This window comes from Cataglyphis hispanica, chromosome 11, assembly GCF_021464435.1.
Source record: "Cataglyphis hispanica isolate Lineage 1 chromosome 11, ULB_Chis1_1.0, whole genome shotgun sequence".
Lineage (NCBI taxonomy): Eukaryota > Metazoa > Arthropoda > Insecta > Hymenoptera > Formicidae > Cataglyphis > Cataglyphis hispanica.
In genome coordinates this window covers 3703027-3726253 of record NC_065964.1, presented here as the reverse complement: position 1 = coordinate 3726253, position 23227 = coordinate 3703027, and the positions used below count along the sequence as shown (strand labels likewise).

General features: G+C 31.8%; 1 protein-coding gene across 16 annotated transcripts in view; it reads left to right on the top strand.

The window, feature by feature from the left end:
- The window catches only part of LOC126852729 (venom dipeptidyl peptidase 4-like), a 313446-nt gene that overhangs the window by 131720 nt on the left and 158499 nt on the right, over window positions 1–23227 (top strand). The window contains exon 3 of one of the 16 annotated variants that reach the window (XM_050597843.1): window positions 6155–6197. The exons of the other annotated variants lie outside the window; for them this stretch is intronic. The gene's annotated coding sequence lies outside the window, so the exon portion shown is untranslated. The remainder of the gene's footprint in view (window positions 1–6154; window positions 6198–23227) is intronic. 16 annotated transcript variants of the gene reach the window in all.

The window sequence follows — 23227 nt, the reverse complement described above, 5'->3', positions numbered from 1 at the left end:
ATTTAAAAACTATCTTTACAACAAAAGTTGATGGGAATTTAATTGCAGTATGTTAGTTAAACATCAAAGGTTTATAGTTAAACAATTGTTACGAATAAATATTTTTTTTTAATTTTTTTGTTACACTAAAATAAATATATATCACGTCAACTGGATATCTCGTGGCTATTGGACTTTAATTTTATCATTTCTAAGATATTAAACTTTGTGCTTATACATTCGTAGCTTTTACCTATAGAGTGTTTTGAAAACTAATACGCAGCGTGCGATTCAAGTTCAGTGACAATTTAATTGTTTGAATGAAAACGTTTGCGATTGAATGAAAACGAATTCTTACAGAGATACATCGCAAAAGTGTAACCTCGTAATTACGCACGACGATTTCGGTCTAGTCCGAGAAAATAATGTAAAAACTGCCTTACACCTTGAACGCTCGCGGAGAGCACAGCTGACCCCGTTTTGTTCCTACAAACGGAATTAACCCATAGAAGGAAATCTGCATATTTCTGCATCCGAGAGCTTTCAGACACGGGAAATTTGTTGGCGAAATCACTCGCCAGCACGTCCACCGGTTCTTGCACGGATGCTCTACTCCAGAAATCCGAGTCTGATTTAATGCAGAGGATGAGATGAAGCATGCCGGACTTTTGTATAAAGAGTGAATAGAGTTTATATACAAAGCCGCGGAGAAACGTAGAATAATTATTTCCATGAGTAAAAATAAAGCGAATAATTATTTATTTGATTGAGTTATACGCGACAATATAACATATCGAGTATGCTCTGCATCATAAACAAAGTTTACTGCGGCATCGTTAAATAATGTCTTCATGTACATACTCTGTACATAAACCAGAGAAAAATAATAAGCGGAGCGTAACAAGAAAATAAATTCCCATAAAGATCATTGATTCACAGTTTGTGGCGTATTATATTTTCCGGTTGACATACGCAGAACATAGATGATTTCTGAAATGTCAGTCGCGCAGCGCGATGCAGCTGCAATAAAACGTTTCGCCGAGTCGGAAGCACGTAAAATTTTAATAAAACCGGGCATAAAGTATCTTAATATTTTTTGTATCATATCCGAGAAACGGTCGCGCGCGAGAGAAAAATTATTAAAGCCACCAGCTGTGCATTGTCAGTGTCGAGATAAATATTTTTGTTTTCTCTCACGCATTGAAATATCGATAAAATTTGATTCTAGCTTTTGACAAGCTGTAAATTTTTACACATTAATGCATATTAGTATTTGTTAAATCATATGTTTATTTGATATCAATAATTTTGTATTATTGAATAGAAAATTAAAAATTTTGAGTTCTATTAATATAAAAGATAAAAATTAATTTTGTGTAATTTCGTGTTGAACAAACATTTAATTACTATATAAAATATAATTAAAAGTTTGCAGAAAACAGACGGTTTACTATTAATTAGCCATAATATTGCTCCTTTACGTAAGAGCGGTGCCTACGACTCTTTCAGAACTGTTAGCATCGAAAATAAGAAGAGCTTGGTGAGAACTTGGAGAAACAGATGTCCGTAAACTCCCCCTTTTGCTAGGCACTTAAAAGTTACTTCACTTTCGCGGTCGGCTCTTTGAATGCGAGTGTAAGAAAAGGAGGAGGAATTTGCGCAATCTCTTATAACTCTTTTAACCCCGTTCAGGGGAGATATATACAACACGTTTGTGCAAAACTTTGCAGTTTGCATAGAATCTTTACTCGTACATACACTTTTGATTAAGTTTATTCTTATTTTCTATGCAGAGAAATAATGACAAATATGCAAGATATTTGATTTAATCTCATTAAACAAAATTATTGTCAATTTTTATCAAAGAAACATTTACTTTACATAACTTTGCCAAAGAAAAAAAGGAGAAATCTACCATGTATATCCAGAATATTATATATGTATATATATTATCTTTATCAATAAAGATTGATGGAAAAAATAAAATTAGATGTTTTACTTTTTGCTAATTTTAGAATACTTTGTAATTATTATTAAATAACTCTTTAATACGCATTTTATTTGGAATATATGGAGGGCGATAAATTGCGCCGTTTTGGTTTTAAGAGAACAGGAAAGAACATGGAAATGGATTTGCTCGATTTTTATGACCTTTTTTTCCATCATTCCCCTGTTACCATCAATGCTCCATTGCGATAATGCGTAATGGTGGACGGAAACGACTCGCAATCAAACGGATACAAGTTAATCGAGCCTTGCGGCAAATATTTGTCCCCTCTGAATTTCGACCACTTGTAGGAAATGCCGATTATGACTTAACGATAATCATGATTTCCCACGTGGTCGAGTTTCAGCGATCCAATCTTCGTCGATGTGTTTGGTAGCGGCAAGAGCGTTATTTGCGCGAATAAGCTAAAGCTGTTTTGCGGGGATTTCGTTGAAAATATCGCGAGATTATTATGAACGGAAGTAAAAACTCCAACGAAGATCTACGAAGATTTTATATAAGAGAATGTTGAGTTCTTTCACGTCGATTCACATTAATGACGCTTCGTCGAATTGTCCTAGTTTCTCAATTATTATTTCAAGCGAAAGAAAGAATTGTGCTGTGAATTAATCTTTTATAATTTTTTTTGTTGTCGTTTTTGCAATCGATCTTATATAAAATTGAAGATAAGTAATTGTAGCATTTATAAAGCTGACGCGCGTTTAAGAATTCAATACGCTTGATATTCTTCTGTTGGACATTTGACATTTTCTGTTGGAAATGACACAGGGTACAATATTCGTGTTATTAAGAGTTAACCTTTTCATCAGCAACATAACACACGTCACATGTAACATGTGATTTACAGATGTGATTAATTAACATGTAATTTGCATGCGTGCGCGAGGAATTGAGGCCGCAAATGACGATGCGGATTTGCGGGAAATTATTTACCGCACCATTTAAAATAAGAAAGGTGGTGCATTATAACAAATAGTAATTAATACCAAAAATTAATCACGTGCGGATAAAATGAGTCATGTACGTGTTGCTCGTTACAAAATATTATTTTATAATATTATTCATTATTACATGAGCAGGTGTGATTACATAAGCACAAAATTGATATTAAAAGACAAAATAGGAAAAAATATTCCGACATAATTCAACAATTTTTTGCTACAAAAAAAAAAATATCATTCTTGTCACATATTCATTTCACGCGATTTATTTGCATGATAATAAAAAAATAGAATGTTATAATTAATGAAATTCAAATCTGTTTAATTTCAAGTGAATTTTATTTTAACATAAAATACATTTAAAGTGTTTTATTTGAGTTTCGCTGTGTATACGATTTAAAGAAAAGAGCTATACAATTTTTCACATATAAATAATATATTAATTGGTTAATTATTGTATAATTTGAGTATTGTGAAATGACAATTTAATAACATTTAAATAATTAAAATAAATTATCTTTGACATTCTTATTCAAAAATTAAATGAGGAAGGTCTACGTTTAATCTTTCGTGCAATAATTTTTTCACGGATTACTTTATATACAATGTGTTTTTGTATGTATATCCTTTAAAGATGTAATACTACATCAAATGGACGAAAAATAAAAATGTAATAGTCATTTATTACATTTTTTTGACTATTCTTTTTTGATTCACTACACATTGCTCGAAATAATTATGTAGATTCTCTTGGAATCTAGGCGCAGGTGGTTGGATGTGCGATCGATATATAGTTAAGTTTTATTATTCTACGACGAATCCATCTTCGAGAGCAGATATGTACAAATGGGTTGCAGCAAGGGGTAAGCGTATATATGTACGGGAATGAGAACGAAATAACCACGACGACATATACGTCTCTGCTTAGAGGGAAATAGCATTGCGTTCTAGAGAGAACTAAACAGCGTGGGGAATATATAGCAAAATATTCTGGATACACGAGTAAAATATGACCAGGAGATTTTCCGCCCGATATGCTTATGCAGCTTTACGTATGACATTAGTAATAAATAATGCTGTTATGTATTCGTGCCTATTGCGATTGTTGCAATAGTGTAGCATTAAAATAAATATGCAAATATATATGTCTAATAATTATTCTTTAAATTTAATATATTTTTTTTTATTCAAAATTAAAGAGTGGATCATTGGTATTTAATAAAGTTCTATTTATAATTGTTAATAAATACTGTTGAGCTTATTTATATTAATAAAGAGACAATATTATTGTTTTATACATATATAATTTTCTAAACAATTTAATAATTATATGTTTATATCTTAATATATATGTTTCTGATGGTAATTATTTTATACAAGTGTATAATTTAATTGTTGTTAAACCTAGTAGAAATAACTTTGAAAATGTGTATAAATATTATTACGTATAATTTGTGAAACATATTGTTTATTGAATAAAATAAACACGGATAATATCTGTTTGGTTAGTTAATAATATAATTCTATTTTGATGTTTGAAAAATCACATAATTCCTACAAACCTCATTTGCAATGAAACTCAAACAAACAAGCGCATTTTAACACACTTGCTGTTACCACAAATAATAAACCACTGTGTACTTTAAACTTCAAAAATCTCTCTTTTACATTGTTTTCCATCGAAAATCAACTTCTATGCAAATTTACTGCGTATATAAAAGGTATATACCACAATTCTCGTAACTTCAGCCATCCATTGAGAACGAATATACTACTCGAAAGATTTAAGCTAATGAATTCAGAGGAATTAATTTGCTTATCGAATTCCGATTATTATTTTTAACTTCCGAAATAAAGTAATTTGCAAATTTTTTGCAAAAGAGTTATGGCCGCAAGCCATGCAATTGATATTGTTGATGGCAGAAATTTGTCCCTTGTTTGTCCCTTGTTTTCATAATTATTTATAAGGTCTGCTATTTTTATATAATATTATATTTTTTATTGTTTAAACACGCAACACAAATGTATTTTTAAGGAAATTATTATTTGCTTTCAAAGTGCAAAATCAAAACTTAGGGAATCATTTATTCAGTAAGTAATTTTGCTAAAACTAATACATTATTAATCTATTTATTATATTTATCTTTGAAAATTTGGGTATTCCATAAAATCGATATCTTGGACAAACCTTGGTAGCCGATATTGATATTGCGTTCAAAAATCTTATTTACGCGAATGTTGCAGTAAATGTGATTAATTAATAAAACCGTAACTTTCTCCGATAAATCGATATTCGTGTAAAAACGTGCAGTTGACTTTAATTTAATCACACATCAATATTCTCTTTTAGTTTAGATATATCTAATAGTTTAAGATATTTATTTTGTATTTATTATTTTAAATGTTATTGATTAAATTGCGCAGCATATTTTACATCAAAGTAATTACGCGATATTTATATATTTGGTGATTGTGTGTTAAGCACACTACCATCGTAAATAAGATTTATCGAGCTATGTAAATACTTTTCATCTCACGGTTCTATCTCTCGCTCTTCGAATTATACATTTTTAATTTAAGCGAAAGGGGAATAACTTCGATATATTATTTGTATGTCTGCACACACACATATGAAATGTATTTAATAACTCGTACTGCAAATAGCAGAAAATTCGGTTACGAACGGATTACCACAAATTGAAAACACCAGTAAAAACGGAAAAAAAATCAGTATGTGTGCTCACGTTTTATTTCAATGTTATATTTTTTTTTTTTTTGTGGAAAAAGAATATTGATTTTTATAGTTTATTTATAAAATATATTAGATCGCCTCTTGTCCTACACATACATGTACATAAATTCTCATATTTTTACACAGATTTGTTGTTAATCATCATTAATTTTTGTTACAAAATTAAGTTGCCAACAAGATGGGAATGAATTGTGAAAAATGAAATAATATATTGATTAAAAAATAAGCGTATAAATAGATTCAATCCTTTATTTGGGCTGCTCATATCTTATTTCCGCGACACTTTTTACACCGCTACGTATATATCGCGTATGTTGCGCGAATGTATTGTTTTATCGAACAGTAAACCGTGTAAACCGTAACAAGTTACTATAGAAAGCTTAGTGGGCAACATCCCGAAGGGCTTTCCGCAAACTTTTCGAAGCAGTTGTTTCTTTCATTTCGCAAAAGCTGATTCCCGATACGTCTTTACAGGTGAAGTGCAGCTATTCTGCGAAACAACTGCGGACGATAACAGGTAATATGTAGGACGAAACTCAAGTAAGCTATACGGTCAACTAAGCTACAGGTCTTAGCAAAGTTTTATAGGAAGTTTCGGTCATCTTCTCTCGTTTGAAAGTTACGTGGAAATCAATACTAGCTACAATTTAGGACTTATGGTAAAATATCTTAACTATATACTATAACTAAATACTTGCTGGTATTTTGAGTTAAAATGTCGACTTTATATAATTTCTAGAATTTTTTCTTTACAATTTCTTTTTCTGTTAATCAATAGATCTGATATTAATAAACGTTAAGAAAAGTTTCTATCATTGATAAAAAAATATAAAGTTGTAAAATTTTATAATAAATTTCTCAAAGGCAAACATGACTTTCACAAGTAATTTTGATGCATGATTATATAACGAATTAAAGTTTTAATTAATTAGAAATTGTTTTAATATTACAATAAAGTTTTTTAATAATTTAAAATTACTTCATGATAATATGATAGAGTTCATTTATATATAATAATAATTGTCTAAATGAATGCAATTTAATATTGCTCAATTGTATTCAATTACACGTGAATATTTTTAAAAGAGGAATGTTTTGTGAAAAAAAAAAATGATGCGTTTCATCTTCTACAATTAAAATTGCAATACGTTAGATTTATTTATTTAAATATTTATCTAAACGTTAAATAAGTATAATAAAGGTATATTGGCTGCAACAACGCTATCGAAAGAGAAACCACCTTTTATTTAATTCGACATGATTTATTTATTTAAGAATCGATTTGATTTACTTATTCTTGATTATGTTTTATTGCGATATACTAAAATTCTCAGGAGCGATACAAGTATATAGATGTGAAGTCAATCGATCAATATATAATGCATATTACAATCTGGTGGCTACTTTGCATCAAACTAGATGAGCGATCGATTACACTAAAGCGAACGCAAATTCCGAACACAGCCACGTGTTCGAGAATGTTGTACATACATTTCAATATTATATATACGCATACATAATATACGAGTATGTAAATGCATTTTATCAAATATTCGCATTTGTGTAAATAATAGGATACATATCTTCCTGCAATATAAATTGAACGGCAATAGCTTATTTATTTTGATTAATAAAAAAGTATATAAAAAAATTTACGATATTTAATTGTGCATTTTTTTTTTAATAAATTATTATTATGTTATTTAATGAGATCTCTTTCACACAGAAATCTAAAAAATTATTCGAGGAAAGAAAATTTTGTAATTAATATATGCAATTAGAAATATCGCGCTATCTATTGTTAATGACAAACTTGAACGTTTGTCATGAGATGCAAAAGTATAAACAATTGTTTGGAAGTGTTGCGCCATGTGATTGCTAAAATATTCATGAACAGGCGTATCTGGTAGCGCCTGCCAAAGTACAAGATCTATCGCAGGCTTGCTACAAAGTTTCGTGTTTCATTTCGTAAAATTGTACAGCAATGTGCATTTGCCTCACAAATGAAATTGATATAATTTTCATATAAATTTTACGATGTTTCGATAACGTTTAACGCACGGCGGAATATGGCGTACATAAAATACAAAAATAATGCTAAGATTACATAAAAATGTGTGGCTAAAAAATCAACGCGATTATAATATATATATATCAATGAATTATTATGAAAAGCAAAAATATAATTTTATTGTTAGTCTCGTTATTAAAGTGGGAAATAATATTTGCATATTAATTATTAATTTAATTTATTAAATTATTAAATTACTAAATTATTTTATTAATAAATTATTTTAAAATTATTTAAATTACCTATAATTTCTATTATTTCTATTATTTATTTAAATTATTTAAAAACATTCTTTAGTTGTTTAATCGAGTATATTTGATGATAATATGATTAATATTGATCATTTAGTGCTTCAACAAGAAACGTACCATCATATAATAATGATTCGTTGAATACAAATGCATAATCAATTTTTACATAATAAAAATATCGAATCGCGCGAGTTTGCGTGGATGCAGAAAGCAAGAACAGTTTCAGAAACAAATTTTTCAATGGGTAATAGACAGAGAATTAGTTGAAATGCAAGATAGGTTTGGAGTTTGGACGCTCTAAGAAAAAAAATCGTGCTAAAACTCGGGATTTTAATTGAAGACTTTATTGTTTTGCCTCAGTGAATTCGATTGAAAGTTCGCCATGGTGAAAACTTGCTGGGGAAAAAGGTACAAGTGCAAAAGGTCAGCGACGGAATAAGGAAGCGGTAAAATGGAAGTATAGAAGGTAGGGAAGGCGGTATCTTGGAAAGAATGACGGTTATAGATGAAAACCTGACGGAACGAGAAAGCCAGGCATCGATTCTCCGGAGAATCCAATCGTCACTAGTAGAAATGGTTATGGACTATTTATTACACCCGACCTTACGAGGGGGGGCTGAATTCATTTGCTCGTGGGTTATTTTCAATAACAAGCATCATTTTTTCCCTTGTTTGAAATTATTGAATATTTATAAGGGCAAATAAAATTTTCTTCTCGAATGAACGTATCTTTATTAAAGATAAAGTGGAAATAACGCGTTAATATGTAACGTACTACTAGTTGGTAATTCTAATTTAAAAAATTACTTATTCTTCTATAATTTATTAATTAAATCGCAGAAAAAAATTATTAAAAATTATTTGTCAAATTATTTTTGAATTCGAAAAAATGTACTAGAATAATTAAATGTAATATAACGTGATTACCGACAATTAATAGAAGTCACATGTTAATATGTACTTCTAGTGTCTTGTTAATTATTGATGCATTTATTAATTAGTAACTAGACTTTATATTTTTTGAGACGCCACTTTATTTCTTGAAAAATCCACTTTCTCTCTGCGTATATAATATAAGTTAACACTTATAAATGTCACGTTCTGCACCAATAGCATTCGGCTCGACGTGACAATGATTTGAAGCAAAATCTCTATGAAGGTGCGAGCGGGGACCATACGATCTTATCGAAGCTCCGCTCGAGTCTGCACTTTCAACAAGAACAAGTGTGCCTGATTACATGTTTATCGTCAATAATGTAACGCGACGGAACTTAACGAGGAACAATATTGTATTTATCGACATACGAGAGAGAGAGAGAGAGAGGGAGGGAGGGAGAGAAACGATGGTAAACCTGCGGCGGCGGCGGCACGCGAATGGGGGATGAGGGGGGGGGGAATTTAAAACAACTGTCGAACGTGCTGGAAGCTCACCGGTTAAGATCGTCGCGGAAGCTGTGACACCGGAAGAGAGAACTATGTCGTGCGCCGGTTGCGACGGTTTGTAGCTCTGCGAAGCCCCGAGGAATCAATTAGTCGCCTGGAGTCGGCTGAGGCCCGACGCGCCAAACATTGACTTTATTTGCATACTACGGTGGAATTGCAAATTTATACTTATTGTACAAAGTTATCAATTAACCGCTCGTGACTGCGAGCAGGTCTCTGACCGATGGAATTTGCGAGGGCATACATAATATTTGAACTACCCTATAGAAACTGTAAAAAATGCAATGAATTTGATTGTTACGAATTTTAATTTTCAATTTTTGCAACTTTTGCTCTTTTTTTTTAACGTAATAATGATATGTTTACATGGTGGATCGTATTTTTCGAAAAGTTTTTTATATTTATATTTTACGGATAGGAATTTATTTTTAACGAATATTTCTCTGTCGTGCGAGAGCGTCAATATTTATACATTGATCTTTTCCGAAAGAAGCGATGTTACTCGCCGCGAACGGCAATAAACTCGGTCGTATTTGGTTGAAGCGATTCGTGTTTATATAGACTATGAGTGAAATAACATGGATGATAGTTTTTGCAGTAGTTTTCGGATTATAGAACATGTCAGCATGAGGTTCCAATATGCGAAGTCTTCCGGCATTTGTCGTTAAGCCATAGCAGCTTCAATTCGCAACGACAGGTAGCGGATAGCTAAACTCTTTAAGGTTTACTTTTATACACGATTTATTTAAAAGAAATCCTGCCTTTTCAAACTGCATTCTAAAACTTTAATTTTGCGAATGCAAATCAAATGTTTTCATTAACATGTGCATTTGACGGAATTTTTAATAAATCACAGAATCTTTTTTGCTAAACGTGTTTAGCTATCATACACGCATACATATGTATATATGTATATACACACATACACAATTCTTTATATAAACTGTTATATGAATACTTTATTTATTTTCTATGCATTTTTGATTAAAATCATCTAAAAAAATTTAAATAGCAATAAAAATGGAATGGAAAATAATAATAATTTTGTATTATAATATTAATAATACATTTCTTTTTTCTTTATATTTTATTATTTTTAGGATATAATTATTTTTGTTATGTATTCTGGTTATTCTTCTCTTTAATTAATTATAAACATAATAATGTAGACAATGTACTTTGCATCTATCTTTTGTCATTTGAAATGAAAATAAGGAAGAGAAGTTACGTAAGAGGCAAGAGGACGCATTTCTCTTGTGCATACTAATTATACAATTATTTAGTAATGTGATACTTCAAAGAAGTCCGCGTCGTTAATGCCAAAGTATCATTCAAGGTAAATACACATGGCTACTTTCCTGTATATTGATGTTTTATTATTATTTTATTGTGTGTTTCACAATAAATATATTTAAATTTTACAGAAATTATTTTCTTTACACGAGGAAAAATAGTAAGGCTGAATTCATCAATTTCATGAGACTAATAGAGTAGCTTTAAGATAAAAGAGTTGTTAGAGAAAGAATTTAAAGGGTTCTGTTAAATTCTTATACCTACTTGCCGCTCGAATATAACGCTACTTGCGATGAAACGCAGACAAAAAGCACTTGTTAACGTTACGTGGAGTCTCTTACATATCTCGGTGTTGTACGTGTGAAACAGAACGACACGGTCAATAGAAACTTTTATTGCTTCATGACTCTTGTGCGTGCGAGGCTGAAGGGCTCTGTGAAAACAAAGCTTTCGCTTTGACCAGTCATACGAAGCGCGGGGGCAAGTGTGGTTTATTCGTCTAGCGTCCAGTTTCGATTTTCACAATTTCAAATCAAACATCGCGCGATATGGTTTGGTGGAAAAATGCTTACTGAACCAAATGTACAGGAAATTATTCCAAAGGCTTATTTAGACAGAACGATTCTCGACACGATATTCGTCGCAATATCACGCAATGTGCATTCTTTTTATTTATATTATTTTTTGACACAAAATAGAGAAAAATTAATACTTTTTTTAAATTATGAAGTTATTTTATTTTACTCGAATATTTAATTATATTAATGATAATAATTTATTTATAACGTGACATGATAGTAAATGAGAATACAAAACTCGTTTAGATAAAATAAAAATTACTTCTGAAATTTTTTATTTAATTTCCATTGAGAGAGAAAGCAACAATTTCTCTTTTTTGTACGCATACGTAGTAGCTCTTGCTCATATATGCTGATGCCTTTTTTTGCTTTTGATTACAAACTGTCCCATGTATCGCCCGATGTAAAACTACATTACGCTGCCCATTCGTTGCAAAACTCGCGCGACTTTTTTTTTCCCCTTCGCGCTATCCGCTTTAAATAATGAATTCCATCTGTCGCGGGGAAACGAAAGCTCTTTTTCAATAATTACGCAGTTTCGAGAAACTGCCAAACCTTTTTTTTGCCACGTGTGTTTACGAGGAAATGTGTGCAAATCTTATACGGCACATTTTGTTGTAAAATCTCCATACGATCTCCCTTTGGCCCAAGAAAGTTTGGACACCCGGTGTCCTACATCGCCCCTTCGAGAACGATATGTATGATAATCCGTGGTGTTACGAGTAACATCTAGGTCGTTGCGGAGGTCAAGAGGGCAATCTTTTAGAGGCGGGGAAAGGAACTTCCACGCTCGTGCCACTTACTTTCTGAGCTACAAGAGTGAAAAAGACCGTGGCTAGAAATGGGCTGGAAAACGAAAATCAAGCCACATCTCAGCTTAAGCTTTTTACACAATAAAACCTATATAACTTCTCGTTATTACTATAAGATTGTTCCAAAATAATGTTAAAATAATTTATATCACGAGTTTATCATTTAAATTGCGGCGCGTTTGTTCGTAATCGTCTTACGTCTCAGATCAGCTGTTTAATAAAAATTTGAAGCGAAAAATGAATAAGTTGAAAAAATCGATGATAAAAAGTTCTGCGCGAACAATAAACGGCGGCTTTGATCAATCATAAAGTTATCCGTGAAGCGGGCAGCTTTCAAAAAAATTAAGATTTTCTGGAAAACGTGTGAGTGATGTGAAAAATATTTGTTTGCCGTGAGCAGTGGATTTTAATCATAGATTTTTACTGGCGAGTATTCTCCTCTCGAAAGGCAGCATGTGATGCAAAGGATTTCTTTTTCCATTCTCGGTTCTCGCTGGTCGGCATGATTTTTTATCACGAGCTGCGGAAATAACTGCGCTACTCATGCTTTTCTATTCGATTTCACGAAAAAGAATTTCTCGAAGAGAGTCAGAAAGGAAACTGCTTCGTTCTGCTTCGCTTTTTTCAACAGAATATATCTCATATTTTATATAATGCAGATTGGTTTGCGGAAAAGATATCGGATATTATGAAAAGCTATATTTATTTACATAAGTATATAAAACGAAGGAAGTTGAAGTTAATTACGTCTTGATTATATAAAGAATTAAGACCGTAATTCCGCTCGTAAATGAAGAAAGATTTCTTATTGTTTTATTTATTCGTTTTACATATATTTTTTTATCTATCGTGAATTGCACGCACTTTATATTATATTATAATAAATTGCAGAGAATGTGCGAGGTTTATTTGAAAACCTATTAAGCCTGCAGAATTATTTAAGTCGGCTTCAGTCACAATTTATTTTATGGAAGCGAGATTACCGGGATGCAGATAAGCATCATGTTTCATCCGTTTCTGCATATTTGATGAAATACTGCTGCAAGATGTGTTTGTGTGCGGAGATTCTGGAAGCAACAACACTTAGATTTTATAGTCGGTGCATTTGTTACGCAGTATAGTTTGGTAGCAAGCAACTACTTTCAAAGATAGTAAACTTTGACAACAACAGAGAGAGAGAGAGAGAGAGAATTCTTATTACTTTTTTGAGCAAATAAATATTTTTGTCGACTTTTGTCAAATTATTAAAAATTATCGTATAAACAAAACTGTACTTTATTTATCTTTATTTACAAATTCTTTAACAAATCATATATATTATTTTAATATCAATTATTTTCTATTACACAGATATTTTATGAAAAAATATGAATGATATAAATGATATTTAAATTATATTTTTCAGGCTTGTTCAAAGCTACGGGATCGCCTGATCGCATGTTCCGTTTGAACAAAAAACATACTTTATCTTCCGTCAGGCAGGTTGATACTTTTTTACGAGCGGAATTTATCACCGACAAGCAAAATGCAGCGTTGATAACGTTATCATTATTTACGCATTTTGTTAGAATTCTAGTCGGGTTTCCGCGATAGAAAAACCTGTCGGCACATACTATTCGGCGGTAAATATCTTCTCGGTTGAAGGCGCTTTTTCACTTGTTCAACAAGCTCGTCGGCCTCGGTGAATTTTTAAACGTGAATGGGATTTCTTAAGGTCGGCATCCGCTTTTTGTGCCCGGCGGAAAAATTCCATCTGCGCAAGGGAAAATTCCCAACGTTCCGCCGCGCTCGGCAAAAATTCAACAAATAATTCACAATATACACGCGCTCGGTAAATAAGTTTTCCTGCTCACTGCGTATGCATATATCGTCATTATACGTCTATATCCCGGTCCGTCGTGTTGATTTCCGCGACGTATGTACAAAATATGTCGTAATATGTGGGACATTTATTCTCGAAATATGTTGTTTCACATATTACAATGCAGTTTGACGGTTTTCATCGATATTTTTATGTCGTTGACGATTTGAAAAATAAAAATGGAAGTTTTATCGAAATAAAAATTCTTTGCTTTAATACCTTTTATGCGTTTGCCGATTTTTCGCAATTTTATCAATTTTTAAACGTAACAGCGAAATTACGAGCTGCTTTATTATAGCCTGGAAAAATCTTTGTTATGAGAGGAAGTATTTCTGGAAAGTGGATGGAATTTTTTAAAATGTGATTTTGGTTCCCAATGAAAATATATTTTGCACATGATATCTATTCAGGAATAAATTTGTATTTTAAAATATTTACACTACGCCTAACAAAATTATGGAATTGATTATGGATTTCAAAATTTAATAACGTTAATTAATTGTAACGAGTTTATGCAATTAAATCTTCATACTTATATTCCTTTAATGTCTTTTTAATTAGTATTGATTGAAAATTAAATTAATATCTAAAAGTTCCATTTTTTATAATTTTTCTATTTATTCACTTCAGATAATTTATTTCGCGTAATACATTTTCTGTTATACACAATGCAGATAAGAATTAAATGCCGTAAAAGTGCATAATGTATGTAGCTATGCTCAATTTTTTATTTTCCACATTTAAAGTGCTTCATGCAAGAATTTATCAGTTTTGTTTTATGACCTCGGGCATTTATTGTTAGATAATATTACCTTTAAACGAAAGATTTCATTCAGTTATGCCTCTGCTAATCCAAACCCTATGCTCACATATGATTTAAAGTAGCGTCATTGAATTTTTGGCTTGTAAGCTCTCCGCATTCATATGCATAGGATATATTAATCGTAGCCTTAATAACACAGGCAATCTCTTGAAATTTACGATCTCATCACCGACGTAGAAACGTACACTGCTGCCAGAAGGCAAGCAAGTTGTTTTATCGTAGCATAGAAGCATGAAGTAATTATGTGTCTCCATGAAAATTTTCTTCGGCAATGCCTCGCGCCTTGAATGTTCGATGCGATATTTATCGATGCCGAAAAATTTACCGAGAATCTAGAAAATTCTGACTATCAGCTCGTGGCCAAGAAAAAGAAGTCAGGTAGCGTGTATTTTGCATGTTTGCTGTGCGTACGTGTGTGTTTGTATGTGTATATGAGCGTCAATTTCGTCGAAAGCTTTTAAGGACATCGTCTCTAGCACGCTATATTCCCTACGCCACACTTTCGTGGATCGACGCGCACTTTTCGATATTCGCGATAAAACGGCCTTGTCGTCGCGGTATCGATGCAAAAGAGTGCAATTACATGGATCACTATGATGGCAAAAAAAAAAGGGAGAAGGGAAAACGCATCCGACGGAATAAACGGGAAACGCAATAGCCGCTCGTAATGGGGATTTTCAGCGGAGAGCGTGATGATTAAATAAATTGAGTTGCGTTTTATTAGTATTTTTTCTTTCTTTTTTTTTTTTATTTGATTATATACGAATATTAACGAGTTTTTTAATTTGTCGTTTTGAAAATTTCGGTGGACGACACATGCTGCTCTTTGTATTCTTATTTATTTGAATTTTGTCAAGAAATTTTCTCAAATGTTATTTATGATACGATTAAGTTACATTTACTAAAAGTAATAATTACGGTGCTTAAAATATTTTATGGTGGTTAAAGTATTTTAATTACATCATTATTGATAATCGATAGAGAGATTTATTGCACTAGTTTATTTAGTTTGTAAGAAATAATAATTCGATATCGAATAATAATATACTTACAATTTTTTAGAACATGAATTAAAACAAATTTGAAATCAAAAAATTTAAATATTAAAAACGCACACCAAATAATTTTTATCATTAAAAAAATAATGTGTATTATTCATATATATAAAAGAGTTGAATTATACCAAGGAATAATGAAGCTTTCTATGCTTTCTTTTATTGAATTTAAATTACAGTGTGAGAAATATCTTTGATTATTCTCTTTATTTCAGTTTTTATTGCGCACTCTCTTATATTTTGGCACTACCAGTGGTTACCAAAACGACAGCTATTTGGCATGGCAATTCAGACAGAATTGCGAAACAATTAAATAAATTGCACTGGTGCCTTTCAGTGAATTCTATACTGTAGATGCCGGGCTGTGCGCGGAATATCGGCATCTCCGAGGGCATTAAAAGCCGTTGCGTGACGTATTCGACTTCCTTGTATTTTCAAACCTCTCAATCATCCACTTTTCCCTTTTTCGTCCTTTCCATCTCCTCGTCTGTCGACAGACTTCCCGCACGTACCTACGGTAAGTGCAACTCACGTACCGTACGTGAGTATACAATGTGTAACTAGATTTCTGGATCAAAATATGCGCGAGCGTATTTTTCGGACAATTTTGAATTCGATTTCTTCTTAAGAAGAAGCGATTTTCGCAAAGAAAAAGATTTTCGTATAATAATACATTTTGTTAATATAATATTTTTTTTCACAAGTAAAAAAATCTTTATTCTTAATCGTTTATAATGCATAAAGATTATAGATACAACGATCATTCAAACAACTAAAAACATCGATAGATGAAAAGAAGCGCGATGAACAACCTGCTATAGTCTGTAGAGTGTAAAGAGGTGAAAGCACGATAATGCAAATGATATCCGCGAATATTTGCACAACAGACATAGCTGAACTAACGATGATAAGCTCGTCGTATTGTAGTGGATGCGCCGACAAAAAATACGTAGCGAAGGAGTAGGAGTCGCGCAGGAGAGTCCTCCATCTTGAGCCGTCCGCTTTAATCCCACTACAATGTGAAAGCGAATAAAAGGAATAATATACGGACGCGCAAGAACAAAACGAAAGTCTGTCCGCTTATTTTTAATCTCATTTTACTGCAATACAGATGAGACGACTTAAGTAAATATTGACGTGCAAAAATCTACATACGATTCTTTTATTATACAAATGGATTTGCACAATTAAAGTGAGCAATTTATCGATTATAAGCAGCGTTTGTCGATTATAAATAAATTGTATATTTGCAATGAAATATTTCTTGACTAGAGACGATAATATGAAGAAAAATTTATTTTACTTTGATATCGTAAATACAATATATTGTGTTCAATATTAAAAAAAAAAATTATTTATATTCTTTACACACACAATATTATATTTCTTTCAATGATTCTATATTCCTTAAGAAAATTAGATTTATCTATACTCCTTATACAATATTTGTTTCAATCTTATGAATCTCGTATAGTGCTTTCAATGAAAATAAATGGAAAAATTCAAAAGCTTCTACATGCGACATTAAGATTGAAGCCATCTGTATCTGCAAAATCTATAGATAAATATTCCGTGGCGCACAAAAAATAAAACAGTTCTATTATTTATTTAAATTTTGCCAGGTTCTATCACGATGAAATTTGTCCATCATTTATTCAGTCGTGCCGATCCCGCGATCAGAACAGCAACTTTCATCTGGGTTTGGTGGGACTCGCCGGTGGAATTTGAATTTTAAGGGCACTTTCAGTCGTAAACTCGAGAGTTCAATGTGTATGTGTTACGTGTGTATGTGTGCTCGTATTTCTTTTCAGTTGTACTTCCCGCAGGGAAGAAATGCACACGTGCCGCACATCCCACGAAGCGCTTGGAAATTCTTGCTATCTATCAGGCGTTTCGGAACGACCGATAAAACGGCGCGCAGAGTGGCGAATAAATTTGCGTTTTACCAAAAGTACACTTTGCCTTAATCCACGATTAATATTAAACCCATTTGACATGCTTAATCTTTTTTTAGAAACGATCAAACAGCTGGATAAGTAATTTTATATTTATCTCGATACCAAGAAAAGACCTTTTTTTCCTAAAAACGCAATTTGTTATTATATTTTGTGAAAACATGTATAATTATACATATAAAATTGTACAATAATACATTAGAAATTTGTTGCCTATAATGTTGAAAATATTAAATACAATTTGAAAATATTAAAAATATCCTAAATACAATAGAATAAGTGTGATAAAAGTAATAAATTATAATATATATATAACAGTTCTTTTTCAATGAAACATTTTTTACAATTTTTTGCAGAGGGATTGACTCAAATAAAGATATATGAATATTCTATTCTGAAAAATTGAATTGGACAAATAGCTGGTCTATTTTAAGAGATTGAAATTTTACATATACGAGCTTTATTAAAAAAAAAATTTACAGCCCAACATTTCTGATTGAAACGTGAAATGATTAAGATACGCCACGAGATGCTATTTGAAAATTAATGAAAATTATCGTGCGCATTGAACGGTTGTAAAATAGATACCGTTTGCTTTCGATAAGAGAAATTGAGTGGCATTTCGATGCGGTGAAACGATGAAGTGGAATACAGTCCGATTAACAAATAATTATGAATTTATTACATGAAGATTCGTATGACGTAATATGCTTTAAGAGATATTTTCTCCGCTTATTTTTTTGACACGCGCAAACAAGACTTTTTTCCCACACACGCGTATTTCGCGATACGCTGAAATTTCCACTTGAGAAACTTGGAAATGCCGTACTATCGATAAGCAACGTCGACATCTATCCGGGCATGATATATTTCACTTGAGAAAAAAAAAAAAGATTTCCTCTCTCTCTGTGGAAAAATATGCCGAGAAAATGCTAAAAGAATTCTAAAGATAACGTTATTTAACGCAAAAATCAACGATTGGAAAAGCAAAGTTATATCAAGTGGATTTATTTATATAATTTTTTTTTATTATTAATAGGATAATAATATAACTGTGTATACCTTTGTGCACATGAAAACGATTTCGCGATTTGCATGATAAAAGCACCTTTTTTGTCTAATCCTTAGAAAGGTAGAATCCGCGCTGACGTGCACATTTAATCGAGCGGCACTTTATTATAATTAGTTACGGGATACATAGGTTCATAGCCACATTATATGAATATGTACGCGGATAATGAGTATCCGTCAGCAGTCTTTGATCTCTTCCGCGCCGGAAAAGTAGCCTATCTCAGCGTTACCAAGTAAGCGTTCGTGCAAAATATATAGAGCATACATATCTCTATCGCACATAAAACATAAGTGTATTATATAACGCAATTAATATTAATGTTAAAATTTATTGTTTGCTAATAAACTTTCATATGTTTTTGCTAATAAATAAGGCGGCATATTCTATTTCAATTACAAATGCATGTCCAGAAGAATTGAGATATTAATAAAAAAATATTATAAAAGAGAAATTCATTTTCATTATAATGCGTAATACTAAAAATTGTAGATACACTTTATATTTAAGAGTATATAAAAAATATTTGGAATTACATTCTTTTTTATTATCCGCGGAATTGCGGTCAGAGTCGATGTGTTACACCGAGCGAAGTACTTCGCGGATTAGATGTTGGGCCGGTCTTATTGAAATGCCGCTACCCTGGCAAGCGAGGGATCGCCAGCATTAATTGTCGAAAGTTTCACTCGAACACCCGGGTTTCTGCTCTTTGGCTTTGCACCCGGCCGTGACGCGCAAAAGCGCCCTCCGCAAACTTATCCGCCTGTAGATTGTTCGCCGAGGATAATGGCTCAAAGTGGGCTCGGTCCAAAGTTGCACGATGCTACAGCGAGTTCGACTCGCTATGAATCTGGGTTGGCTTCGTGTTAAAGAGCATACTCTCGCAGCTAAAACTCTAGTTAAAGGGACGTAACAAACTACTCCGCGTTTCTTGTGGATCAATGTTTGCCAAAAGTCAGACCTCTTTTTTAAATATTTGGCATGCAATTTTCATTGTAATATATCTTCTTTTTATTCCTCTTTCTCCTTATTCTGTCACGAAGAATAAACTTAATTATTCATTATCTATTGTAATATTAAACAATACAATAATGGACTTTGAATCGCGCGAGCTATCAACAGCTGACGAATACAATGTAAATAATACGAATTAAAATTACAGTGTTTCGTTGCTGGAAGAAAATACATTTCTCAAGTATTTAAATAAATATTCAAATCTGATATCATATTTTAACAAAATTATTTTATTGCGATAGACAAGAAAAGATTAAACATATGTATATATATATGATATATATATTTGATGTCGCACTCGAGGCATGTTTGCATTAATTATACGGTATGTTCCGAGGGTTTACATTTAACATCACTTTAACTCCTCGATCTACATGCAAAACATTTGCAAAATATTCTATAAAGCAAGAACTAATTTTATTTTACAAATATCGCTGTATTTATAAAGTTCATCATTCAAATCTATTGTTTAGCGGGTTTCATTTTTTTTTTCTCATTGTTACTTCATTCGATACATCTAATTGCAATAGATCGCGAAGAGAAAGAATATTGCAAATGCGCAAACGAGTAAAATAAGAAACTGTGGCTTCGCTCGTCGCGCTATAATGAAACCCAATCCTGCAATTTGCACAACGGGAGGGGAAAAAAAAAAAAAAATCGGCCGCGCTTCCCATTCGCTGTAAAGCTCTCAGAGTCCAGCTGGCGCATAATAAATGGTCGATTTTAGTTTGTCTCGTTTTACGCGCCTACCCGATGCGCGAGCATAGCGCCGCTGGGACACTGACTAATGGTCGATTTCGTGCAAACTAAGCTCACGGCAAAAGTTAAGTTGAAAGCGAATAATTTATCAGGCAAGACATCGGGCAAAGCTTGTTTGCAGCGGTTATTTATTACGATCGCTACAACGCAAATCACAGCGTGTCTTGCCATCGGTGAGACGACTGATGCCGTCTAGGACGGAAATAGAAACAGGGAAAAGGGAAGAGAATTTTGCGTCTAACGAGGAACGAGTAATTTAAACGCGACTCTCGCGTTAGTAGATCATTAGAGTTATTTGGCTCATTGAATGAGAACTGTCTATCAATTAGACGATTTATGCGATTTCACTGTTATAGATAATTAAATTTTTAAAGTAATTACTGAGAACTTTAAATGAAAATAATTTATATTATTTATATTAATTGGTATATTTATTTATATTGAATTGTAATTAAAGTACTTGAAATCAATTTAATTTTGCATTTCTCTTGAATTATCTATCAACAAGTGATACCGCAATTAGAATCGTCGATTCTTCCAGTAAAATGACATTTGCGATTATCGTAATTTAAAATATTTTACTCGACTATCTTGCTAATAACTTTTAGAAGAGAGAATATTTAAAGTAATGAAGTGCATCAGCAAGATGTCAAGGAATCTTGTATAATACGAACCAATGGAACTGTATGTAACGGACGGAAATTGGAAAATGATCAACGCGTTATCAGCTTTGTCACCTTTTACAGTTCCGAAATGTATGTCACTGCTATTATCTACTGGTTCGCGATAGCGAACTAAAAGTTCGCTATCGCGAACTTTTGCTACGAAACGTAGTCGCATTTTATTTTTTTTCATACATAGTTATACACGGAGATGAGGAATTCTTACTTCAATTTACTATTATATGATCAAATCACAATTTTAAGGTAAAGGAAAATTTAGAAATTATAAAACATAAATGTTAGGATACGTACATAAAATATTCCAGGATTAGACAGCAATCTGTTTCAACAAAATCATAGTCAAAGCAAATAAATATACAGATAAGATAAAATTAATTTCTTAAAAATTATAATTAGATTGCGTAGTTAAATAGATAAATTTATATCGAATCTTTAAATAAAAGTACATTTTATCGTGCAGCTTATTATGGCTGTCAACAAGATATCGCTAATTGTCATACCCTTGAAGAAACCTTGGTTGTGGTCGAAGCTTCGCCACAATCTGGGCAACAGCGGCTTTCGAGGGTCCACTAAGCCCCTCTGCTCTTCAACGCAGCGCTAACTCAGCACTTTTCAACCTGTATTTTAAGGGTCGACTTGAGCTTCACTCAAATATCGGCTAATAAAGGAACTGCCGCGGCATTGTAGCAAATTTTTAAATTATCTTGATTTTATCTTTCACATCCATCATGTCGCGTCAAGTACGCTTAGCCGTTTAAATTTTAAAAAAAGATCTGCCCTAAGAAACACCACGTTTCTATATTTCTTTCGAGAGCATTCGGATTTATTTTATTTCAAATGCGCACGTAAAGCAAAAATCTCGAAATTTAAATCCTGAAATTATGAATAGATAAAGTTATTTTCTTATAATTTATTATTAAATTTTGAATTTTTTAAATTTGTGTACATTTGTAAAAATTAAAAAATACTTATTATTACTTCTCGTATTTTATAGAATAAAAATTCAAGAGATTTATTATTTATTTCTAATTGAATAAAATTTTTAAATTCTTTACTATTTGCAGTTGATTAGTAATCTTTTTATTACAAAAAATGTTTTCTTTCTAATCAAGAAATTATTCTGAATATAATCGTAATATTATGAAAAATAATAAAGAACTGTGATTAAGCTGTATTAATTAAACGAAGCGTATAATGAAGTCGCTAGGGAACAATAAAGAGAACATAAAGAGAGACATTCCGTAATTTGAAGTTTGTTATCTGAATTTAGATGAATAAAGAACTATGAGTTATTTCTCTAATTAAATAATAAAAATTGTAAATTATTTTTGATTAAAACATAACCGTAATACTGTAGTAGACTTTTTCATTTTGCAGAAAGAAGTCACAAAAGAAATTTTAAATTAATTTTAAGACAGAAATAGATTTCTATTTATTTAACTATCTACGCTCTCGAAATAATGCAATATGTAGCTTTATATAAATTTTAATAATTTGCTATAAACTATTAATAAACTACCTAATAAAGTAGAAAATATAAAAACATATTTTTAACTAAATTAAGAGATTAGCTTTTGTAATAAAAGATGTTTCATTATTTCTGAATTAACAGATATCAGAAGCGGAAATATTTGCAGAGCACAAAGGATTAATTATCTCTGTAATTTTTTAATATTTTTTCCTGTGTGAGAATGTCATTCGCAATGCGTTCAAATATTTCAAAAAGTTACGTTATACCAGATTTCACGATTTGATTGAAAAATTGAAGTAGTCTTCTAACTAAACGTTCAATTACGAGAGCAAACATGAAAAACCATAATTTGTGCTGTCACCCGTTGCGCAATGCAACAGTTACTGTAGCGCAGTGGTAACGTTATTGA